The sequence below is a fragment of the Cryptotermes secundus genome, unplaced genomic scaffold, assembly GCF_002891405.2.
Source record: "Cryptotermes secundus unplaced genomic scaffold, Csec_1.0 scaffold117, whole genome shotgun sequence".
Lineage (NCBI taxonomy): Eukaryota > Metazoa > Arthropoda > Insecta > Blattodea > Kalotermitidae > Cryptotermes > Cryptotermes secundus.
The window spans coordinates 2,044,263-2,055,254 of record NW_019737981.1 but is presented as its reverse complement, the minus strand read 5'-3'; the positions used below and the strand labels follow the sequence as shown (position 1 = coordinate 2,055,254).

The following is a 10,992-nucleotide window of genomic DNA, read 5'->3' as shown; positions in this document are numbered from 1 at the left end:
ACCAAGGAGGAAAGTCTTATTAATCAATCCATCATTAAAATGACACTTTATAGTGTACAGTCTACAAATTATAACAAGACAAGTGACATGCTCAGAGAAAAACAAATATTTACTTTGCAGCAGTATAATCACCATGACATCGACATTACTATATGGCTTCCCATCTACTCAGCCTTTAAGTTAAACCTATGAATTACTGTTATTTGTCGAGATTAGACAAATTTTGAATTGAGTTCACTGGTTTCATCTAGTAATCTGTGTTCTCACGTCTAAGTCTGTCAGTTAATGAATGCAATTTTTTTAATTAGAATTGGTTGTTCTTTTCAATGAATGCAGACAAAAAAGCATACTCACGAGAGGAGACTGCATTTCTTTCTGCTTCTGCTGCAAGAGGCTAAGTGTTCCGAGTGGGTGTCTGTTGAGCTCATCTGTTTCATCAACAAACAAACAAAAAAATGAATCTCCTTCAGATGAGGCACAGTCTGTTTGCCCTTAAACATTCTGTAATATCTGCAGCTCCTGTCACTGATTATCCTAACAGCTGGCCAAATTTTAAGTTAGTCTGCTGCTTGAAGTCATCAATTTCTCACAACTTCCAAACCATGGTCTGTGTCTATGTCTACTAGCCTAATGACAACTGAACAAATATGCTGTGTGTTTTATGAGGAGGGCTCCATCTGACTTGCCACAAAGTTGCAGTGTTCGCTTCTGTCCCAGGACTGAAGCTACTGTGTATGTTTGTAGTCAGCAGAAAATGAATGCACCAAAGTGTGGATGGATATCTGCTATGTGGATTCGTGCACATGTAATGATAACTAAAATTTGCTTCCTTATGGAGCACCATTTAGAAATAGCATCAGATGGTTTCAGTCTCATGTGCAACACGTCTTTCTATAGAGCTTTCTAGAAGTTATTCAGCACATGTTTCGACCTGTAAGGTCATCATCAGCTGTTTTAAAATTATAAATTATAAATGAGGAAACTGCTGTGCTTCCATATTGTGGTTGTTGGGCATCAGTATGTGGTCCTTTCTATGCGCATGTATATACAAAGTGGCTGATTGATCTGCCTGCCGTGTCATGCAGTGCAAGAGGGACACGCAGCATAACAACCCACCACTTCGTATATACATGCACATAGAAGGAACCGCATAATGATGACCAACAACCACAATATGGAAGCACAGCAGTTTCCTCATTTATAATTTTAAAACAACTGATAATGACCTTATAGGTCAAAACATGTAGTGAATAACTTTTATGAAGTTTACAGGAGGACACGCTGCACGTGAGACTGTGACACAATTTTGTACTAAATGAAGTGCAGCAANGAGCACCATTTAGAAATAGCATCAGATGGTTTCAGTCTCATGTGCAACACGTCTTTCTATAGAGCTTTCTAGAAGTTATTCAGCACATGTTTCGACCTGTAAGGTCATCATCAGCTGTTTTAAAATTATAAATTATAAATGAGGAAACTGCTGTGCNGGTTGTGAGATGTTGAGGTTCCCACATTTTCTAGACAATCGGCTCACAGATGGCAGCAAGGTTGTCAGCCCTATGCGCTGGCTGCCCTTTACCCCAAAGAATATTCCTGGTACTCATTTCCGTTAGAGGCTGAGTCAACTTCAGGGCCATAGTGCAGCTGGAAGGATCAGGTCAATTGAAAAAAATCCAATGACTTCATCAGGACTTGAACCCATTACCTTCCGGTTTGTATTAGTAATAAGAGCTCATGACCAGATCTGGACTGATACTCACTCCCTCCTGTTCAGTTTTCTTCATTCGTTTCTCCACTTTATTTTTGCCAGGTCCCTTTCCATGAAATTCACAAGACAGGTATCTGAAATGAGAAACAGAGACAACATTAAAGTCACTGTATTTTAGGATCTTCCACAATGTGGCCATGTTTCCAAGTAACGTAAAATCCTTTCATCCTGAAGTTTCAGCCAGAAAAGAAGGGTATGATCCATATATAGTCCAATCTGTTATTTTGTGAAATAATAAAAATATGTATATTCCAACGCAACTTATTCATACAGCCAATAATCAGAAATGGGCATGCTACAGCACATTAAAGTCATAGGGACTGAAATGATTAACACAAAATATTTTGTCCATGGTTTATGCTAACCGTTTTATAGTGCATACACTTTTTCACCTTACTCTTCACTTCCACACTGCATGTTTCAGCACTAATGTGCCATCTTCAGGTGTCTCTATGCACGTTAAACTACTGTACTGCACGCCATGATGTCTTTATTCTAAAACGACTAAAATCTGTATTTGTCATATATGATGATGAATTTTAAATACTAAAACTTTTCAGGATTCATCCTAGGATGACGTAGGATGAATCCTGAAAAGTTTTAATATTTAGAATTCATCGTCATATATGACGAATACACGTGCATAGAGACACCTAAAGATGGCACATTAGTGCTGAAACATGTAGTGTGGAAGTGAAGAGTAAGGTGAAAAAGTGTATGCACTATAAGACGGTTAGCATAAACCATGGACATGAATCAGTGCAACAGGACGCTAAAATNCTACTGAAAGCATCTGAGGTGGAAGACAATAACCTCACCACCCATGATAGGGTAATCATGATAGTGCTGGTCAGCAGAGGGGCCCTACAATTTAACATGGGCTCTAAACCATTGGGGGGGGGTATCCTTTGTATTCCTGAAGCTCAAACTCTGGCAGATGTGAAGGCATCTTCTGTGAGCAGAAAAATCTGTACACAGATGCGAGTGGGGATCAAACTCAGAACCTTCTGAATGGGCATAACAGCCCCAGGACCTTTTCTTAAGGACCTAATTTAAGTGGCTCTAATGTTGCTCCCAACTCAGTCATCATGTTAATATGGCTGATGGTAGACAACTAAAAGAACATGTGAGTGGCATGATGACAATACAGAGTTTCACATAAATCCATCAGTTGTTTCACACATTATCGTGAGTATGGCACGCATGGATGATAAAACACGGTAGTCCCATGAAAACTGCTTCCTCCTTGAAATTTTTTCTTAAAATGGCAATTACTGTGAAAAATTTTTTGCCATAAAGAATCTACTACCATTGGACAGGCTACCCTCCACAGTGGGACCTATCTTAAAAACAGATATGCTATTATCTGTGCTGACCTGAAAGCCTCCTTTGCATTAAGTATGTGTCCATCATCATCTGTGTAGTCGAGTTTAACATTTGGTTTGTAGCCCTCCTTTTCTTTGAAGTCTGAGGTCGGACCACTGTAGCTCTCGCAACGCCCAAACTTTTCATCATCTCTGAAAAGTTAAAGCAATGCCGTATATTAAATTCCTTAATTAGTCTTGCTTGCTTACTTCATCCTGTACACCTCCCTAATACTCAAGTGGGTCAATCCCAAGAGACAAGACGAGACTTGCAATCCAGTTATAGAGGAGATTATAAAGTATTCAAAGCTCAGATATTCTCTAGCCTTCAAAATCTCCTACTTTAATCCATAATCATAGCAAATGGCCGATCCTTGTGCCCTTGACAACTTTCTTCCCTAAGGCCTGCTCCGGAGAAGACCTGACAGCTACAGGACAACTTAGGTGACTCAGTCTGCAACCACCTGCTCATGCTGGTTCCTCGCTTGTGGATTTTTATACCCTGAAGATGGAGGTGATATGTTCCTCCAAAACATCGGTTTATACAATATCTATGCAGTGCCACATCCCAGAAGACGGCATTCTTCATGAGTGTAGTGTATTGGTATACACTACACAGTAAAAAAAAAAAGTAAAGTTATCCCTGTAACAGATTGTGGAGGTCCATAGGGTTGTGAGACATTAAGGCTCCCACATTTTCTAGACAATCAGCTCATCGATGGCGGTAAGGTTGTCAGCCTTACGCACCGGCCGCACTTAACCCCTAACAAAAATTCCTGGTACTCATTTCTGTTAGGAGGCTGAGTCGACTTCAGGGCCATATTGCAGCTGGAAAGATTAGGTCAACTGAAAAAAATTAATGACCTCATCAGGACTTGAACCCATGACCTTCCAACTTGTAGCACAGTGCTTCAACCAACTATCCTACTGCTACTAATATTAAACAGTAATGATTAATGTGTTTCTACTAAAACCCCTAACAAAACTGCAGTATATGATTAAATATGGTACAGGATTTATGAAATACTTAAAATATAAACACATGATTAAAACCAATACTAAAGTGCCAATATCTCTTAATTTGAATAAGCCTATGTTGTACATAAAGAATCTGCTAATGACTCACCAATCTCAACTTAATTCCAAGCTCCACATTTGCCTTCTTTTTCCTGACATTTCTTCTCTTCAATCATTTCCCTCTCAGATTCCTGTAATGTAAATTTTGTATGAAATAGCAGAATGCAAATGTGCAGTCCAAGAATTAACAATTCAAAATTATCTTGAGATAGACTGAAATCTGAACTGCTTACCCACCAACGACTGTATAAAAAATTACTGCACTATAAAGTACTGACTGCATTTTGTAGGATTTGAGCTTCTGATGGTAGTGGTTTTGAAGAGTTCTGTCATCTGGGATATAATGCCGTGTAGTCTGTCAAAAGTCAACAGACATTTTGCAGAAACAAGTCGCCTCCATCTTCAGGATTGAAGAATAAATCAAGCAAGAAATGTGCGATGGTAGGTAACAAAGCCAAGCTTCCTACCTGCTTCATGCTGGCTTCTTGTTTCATTATTCTTTGACCCTGAATATTCGGGCGACATGTTCCCCCGGAAATTCCGATGATAACCCAGAAGACAGAATTCTTCTGACTATACTGATCATCTTGAAACTTCTGAGCTATTTATTCATCCCTATTTCAATTTCACATACAATTCCTAGTAGCGTCTTTTCTACCTTTGTATCATGCACATGGCACAGGGAGAAAAAAGAAATAAAAGATAGGAAAAAAGACTGGATTTGAGATTCTTGTAGAGGAGATTAAGAGAGGCTCTATCTTCTTGGAAGTAGCATCTTGTAAGTCCACTGACATTCCTGTAAAATGCACCTTATCACATTAGACGGCATTTTATTCCAGAAAGTACCACTTGTCAAGAAAAAGGTTCTACCATCTCAACTATCACATTCTTCTTGTATAACGAGTGCTCTAATTTCAAGGATTTCTGTTGGATGTTTCCAGTTCAGTAATTTATATATTCATTATCATGGAATTCAACTGTGAGTAAAATATATTCTAATTCTGTTGCAGCTGCAGTAAATAACTGTATTGAATTGAATTGAATTGAATTTATTTACATTCTATAAATCCTAAGCAGGTTAGTACCTTTGGATATAGAACAAGTCAAAAGGTTACATACATAAGTACAGGCAATTTTAGCTTAAAAATTAATATAACTTAATTTTACATCATTCTCTATTTACATTGAAGTATTCATCTAAAGAGTAGAAGGAATGAGCATGTAGATAATTCTTTAACTCTGATTTAAACTTTTTAGTATCATTGCCCAAGTTTTTAATACTTTGTGGCAGATTGTTGAACACTTTTATGCCAGTAAAGTAGACTCCTTTTTGATATACTGATAAAGTTGATGAGGGTAGGTGGAAGTTATATTTTTGTCTAGTATTCATGTTATAGACATCAGAATTTAATTTGAATTTATCTTTGTTGTAAACAACAAATAGGAGAAGCGATAATATGTATTGCGATTGAAGCGGTAGAATTTTTAATTTCTTAAATAATTCTCTACATGAATCTCTACTTCTACATCCTGTAATGATTCTTATTATATTCTTTTGTATTTTAAAAATTATTACACTATGTGAAGAGTTCCCCCAAAATATTAATCCATAGTTCATAATAGAATGAAAGTAGGCATGGTAAACCATCTTCAATGTTTCCTGTGACATAAAAGGCTTAATTGATCTCATCGCATAGCAAGCTGCATTTAATTTAGGTATAATTTGTTCAATATGTATTTTCCAAGACAGTGTACTGTCTACATGTATTCCAAGGAATTTTGTATCAAGTACTTTACAGATTAATTTGTTGGCATAACTGATGTCCAGATCAATTTGGTGGTTGTTTTTAGTTGTGAATGATATGTAATGGGTTTTATCAAAATTTAATGAGAGTAAACTGGCTTCGAACCATCTGTTTAAGGCTTCAAATACAATATTTATGTCATTTTTAAAGTTTTCAAATTTAGAGTTCTTAAATATTATACTAGTGTATATGGGACTGTATCTAGTCTTGACACATGTTAAATCAAAGTGCCTGCCAAGTGTACATTTATGAGCGGATGGTGATACTCACAACTAGCACTTTTAACGCATTCTAATTTACAACGCACGAATCTACAAATATCTTCCATTACTTAATTTTACGGACAATTAACTGGCCAATCACATCACATCACGTCCATGGATATCAAAGATACGATTCCACAGGCTATTGTCAAGCAACATAGCAAAGGTAATTATTTCATTCTTCAACATAGTACAGATAATTGTTTGCATATAGCCCCATTTAATTTTATCCTAAGTAATCTAATTTTCAATCCGCTGGTGTACCTACCCTAAATTATTTCAAAAGCAAAGACTAAGATTGGTTACAGAGTCTGGAACGTCTGGAAATAACCAAATTACGACGCCTACATTAGGAATCTTATCAAATATGGAGACACAAGCTCGTTTACTTATACAATCAATGAAACGTTGTATGTTGACGGTAGAACACACCCCATGACCTTCCAGCATCATCTGTTGGTTACAATTGAAACCATGTCCCCTGCACTGAAAATCGAGTACAATTGGCGGGAAGAATGAGGTCTTCTGCATACGAAATGTGTCGGTATACAAGTCAACAAGTTCTCGAAGCCCCATGAGATGAATGTGTTGTTATGAATGTATTATATCGAAACAAAATACTCGCGCAGTGTAACATTAACCAGCACCTGCACACTCGCCACTCTCCAAGCTGAATCTTTGTGAGATGTCACACATATTTCTACTTTTCAAAGGTAACACGAATATGTTGTGTGATAGAACATTTTCATAATATTCACATAACAAAACACTGAAATCATCCAACTTTAGACTAATTAGAAAAATAGTATTGTGTATTGTAACTAAAAATTGTACATGATGCAATGTGACATACTTTGGGTTTCAAAGTCAACTGGATTTATACCCTATGCAGCCTTACTAGTGTGACGGACCAGGATGAACCAAGTCAGATTTACATAATCGGTTGTAATTTTTTCAGTTACATATAATATTTACAATTGCGCAGGACTGATATATGCTGTAAGCAAAATATATACATTTGTCAGTTTTAATGCGTATATTTTTAAAGTTATTTCCTTCTGAAGACGCACTTGCAGTGCCATTAAAAATATAAAATATTAAATTTAAGAACATAACCATGTCCATACAACTCCTTCCTATTGCTCATCATTGCAGATCGTTACAAAAGATGCTGCAGATACACGAAGCAAAATAACAATGTTATACTTTTAAGAATAAGTTTCTGAATGAAGTAACTTCGGTAGTGTCTCCATAGATGTCAGGAGAGTGAAGGTTTACTTTCAATGTCCACATTGTCGATTTTGTTTCACATAGATTCTCCAAGATGGCACTTCACGTTCAGTTTGATGTTTTACTTATTCTGCGTAGCCTCCCCTCCAATGGGTACCGGGAGCTCTTTCCCCGGGGATAAAGCGGTCGGGACGTAAAACTGACCACTCACCTCCAACTAGTGTCGAGGTCAACAAAACCTGGACCTATACATCCACTCCTCCATACGTTTTCATGGCTTAGTGCTTAATTAGCTGAGCACAGGGACACCTTTACTTATTCGACATATTCCAGAATTTAAGCAGCGGGGATACGGACACTACTAGAACAGTTTCATTTTTTCCCCGAAATAAAATTCTGTAGTTTTGCAAACATATTTTCTTTACTCCGTGGTTAGAAGATGGCCATTCATTGAAGTTTGTTTCAAGGCCAATGGGGACTCAGCGTTTGCCGCTTCCTTCAGATGGGTTACCACTGTTTCGTACGTACACCATAAGAGAAAAGTAGAGTTGCTTAAATATCTGCGATGGTTTTCAGTCAGAAGCTTTAAGTCTACAAGAGAGCTGGATTCTAAATGCGAGAAAAAGAGCGTGCCTTATATATTTCAATTGAATTCCTCATCCTCCTCCTCGTCTTCTCCTTCTTGGTGCTAAAATGTGACTCGAGCACTGGCCCACGAGCAGACATCTTCTAGTCCTTAATAAGACAACTGGTAGGACTCCTCCCGTGGGGGATCAAACCACTGAAAATGGGTTCTATCATCAGTTCAGCAGGTCCTTCTTGGTGATACGCCCGATTCGAGCCCTGATCTCGTCTACTGTAGAAGGTTTCTGCATTCTTCGACAAGTTACAGGAATCCTTCGCAGCTGAAACGTCGTGTATAAGCGGTTATCACTCACCTTCTCTACTCAGGAAATCCTAGGTTTGAATTTCGGCGGCCGGTGACAGTTATTGTGACTGAATCCTTTTGTGATTTTCCTCATTACATCTTAAAACAGCTGGAACAGGCCTACGTGGATATCAAAATAGGCTACCACCGGTTCCTTCCAAGTCCTTCCGAATTCATAATTCGTGTAATCATCATTATATTCAACGCTATGTAACTAAAGCTGATGATAAAGCGTTATTAAATAATCTATTCCTTTTTGTGGAAGATCAGATCGTAATAGAACAGAAAATTCTGTCTAAGATCCATGCTCCAAGAGGAATTCGAACTAGCAACTGTATATAGCCCGACTGTAATATCATTGCCGATACTTGTTTAACATTAGAGTACATGGTTAAACACTATCCTGCCCTAATGATAATCTGCCTTGTTACGTAACAAGACACGTGTAAAACTGCCCCTAATTAAGAGACAAGGTTACAGAAATGCCTTCACAGTGGCCCGAGATATCATGGTTAACGTACAGCGTGTCCAGGACAACTCAAATAGACGTCAATGTTATTCAACCAGAGTTCCTCGCCTTGCGGGCCATCTTGTTTACTATACTTCATGTTATCTGCGTTTAACAGAAGTAGAAACTTGGTCACGTACTTTATGTAGTCGTTTTTAACAATTACACAAAAGTTTTCTCTGTTCGAGGATCACCTGATTCATTTTATTTTTAATTTTATTTCCAAAATCATTTTCAACATATGTATATGATAAATTTAGGGAATGTAAAATAGCCTTGGATAAAAAGACAATAACACACAATCATGACGTGAAACCGCTTATGCTGCTTGAAAACATTAGGGGGAGAAGCAGAAAGAGGTTATGCTGTCCCAGAAAAGTTGAATTCAGCAGGAACTTCCACGAACCACCCACTACACACACATAGAGAGGCACTACAGATCATTAGCTTGGAAACGCCGGTCTAACCCACGACGTATATACACGTATGTCGTGTCCGTATACCTTCTTCTTATCCATTCAGCATCCTACATAGTTACCACGTACATGTACGTTTAATGTTTTCTTTTATTGCTAGTGGGGTGGGACTAAGTCCCTTGTACTGCGGCCACTTCTGGCCTATTGTACCAACCCCAGATGATAGGTGAGGGTGATTGTGGAGCAATTGGTGGAATGAAGATTGGCAGGGGAGACCAAAGTGCTCGGAGAAAACCTGAATCCTGCCCCAGCCCCACTTTGTACACCACAAATCCCATTTGACCAGGCCCGGGATCGAACCCGCGGTGGAAAGCCAGCGACTAACCGCTTGAGCTATGGCGCGGCCTTATGTTTAATGTTACTCGGGCTGTTGTCCCCTTTCGAATACGTGCGAACGCTGCCAGATGCTTAAAGACGTTTTAAAATGGCACAGAAAACAAATACAAAGTTTTTCCCTACAGCTCATACATTCAGTCAGAACGAGAAATCTAAAAATTTTATATACGCGTTGAAATTAAAATATATCTGTGTTTACCCATCACTACCTGCCGGAGTTGGCTAATTAGGACATCCTAGATCAGTCGCAGTCCGTGATACCTTACGAATTCAACAAAATTAAACACGCACCATTACCTAATATTCACTGGTTCTGCTGTTAGTAGCCTTTTGTTTTTCTTTGAGGTAAATCATTCGTTCTGTTCCTACATCAGCGTACCAAATGCGACTTCTCTGGTTTCACCATACACGAACAAACCGAGGATAATATTAAGCCTGCTTCTGATCTCTGTCTGATCCTGTTCTATCAGTTCTGCACCTTCATACAGCATTTCTTCAAGTTTCATTTTAATATTATTCTCCCATCTATGCCTATACCTCTCAAGTGGTCTCTTCCATTGACGTATTCTGACTGAAATTTTGTACGCGTACTAGACATACATGTCTCGCCATATTCCTCCCTTACGTTAAGACACAAATATTCGTAACACTACTACTACTACTACTAATAATAATAATATTTCACCCATCTTTGATGTCGCCATTACCGCCAGGTTTGTGGACTCAAAAAGTCTAATGTGGAGCTACCTGCTGGTAGCGTGGTCAGTTAGAGCACTTGCTGTACATACTGCGCACATCCTCCTTGGCGTGATTACTGCGTCAGTCTGCGATAGTAGTACATGGAGGAGTTACTGCATTTAATTAGTCTAGCTTTTCAGGTATCTTGGAGCTTTCCATTAAAAAAGACAGCAAATGCCACATAAACGGATATACAAATTAGAAAAATAAAAGGCTGACGCGTGTAAAATGAAGATACATGTTGCAAGATAATTATTGTGTTCAGTGGCGGGTTTTGATATTGGCGATACTGAATCTTGGAAACCTACACCATGAAGTTGGTAGACTGGTTACCTGAGTACAAAATATAAAGAAGCCTGAAGGAAGAACAAAGATTTGAGAACGAAGTGATGAATGAACAACTAGACATAAGAGAGAGGAATGAACAGGGAATGAAAGGAATAACAGCTTGTGCTCTGCTGCACGGTGATTTAGTTAAGGAGGACTGGATAAATATAGC

The 10,992-nt window shown here is 38.4% G+C and overlaps 1 long non-coding RNA gene across 2 annotated transcripts; it reads right to left on the bottom strand.

The window, feature by feature from the left end:
* Positions 1-353: 353 nt before the first annotated feature.
* LOC111870553 lies at positions 354-6,660 on the bottom strand. Of its 2 annotated transcripts, none has more exons than XR_004513680.1 (5): positions 6,546-6,660; positions 4,259-4,340; positions 3,145-3,285; positions 1,761-1,842; positions 354-428 (listed from the first exon to the last, which is right to left on the bottom strand). It is a non-coding gene; the product is annotated as an uncharacterized LOC111870553 (long non-coding RNA). The 2 variants fall into 2 exon arrangements; XR_002843872.2 differs by lacking the exon at positions 6,546-6,660 and adding an exon at positions 6,285-6,397.
* Between the last annotated feature and the right edge of the window lie 4,332 nt (positions 6,661-10,992).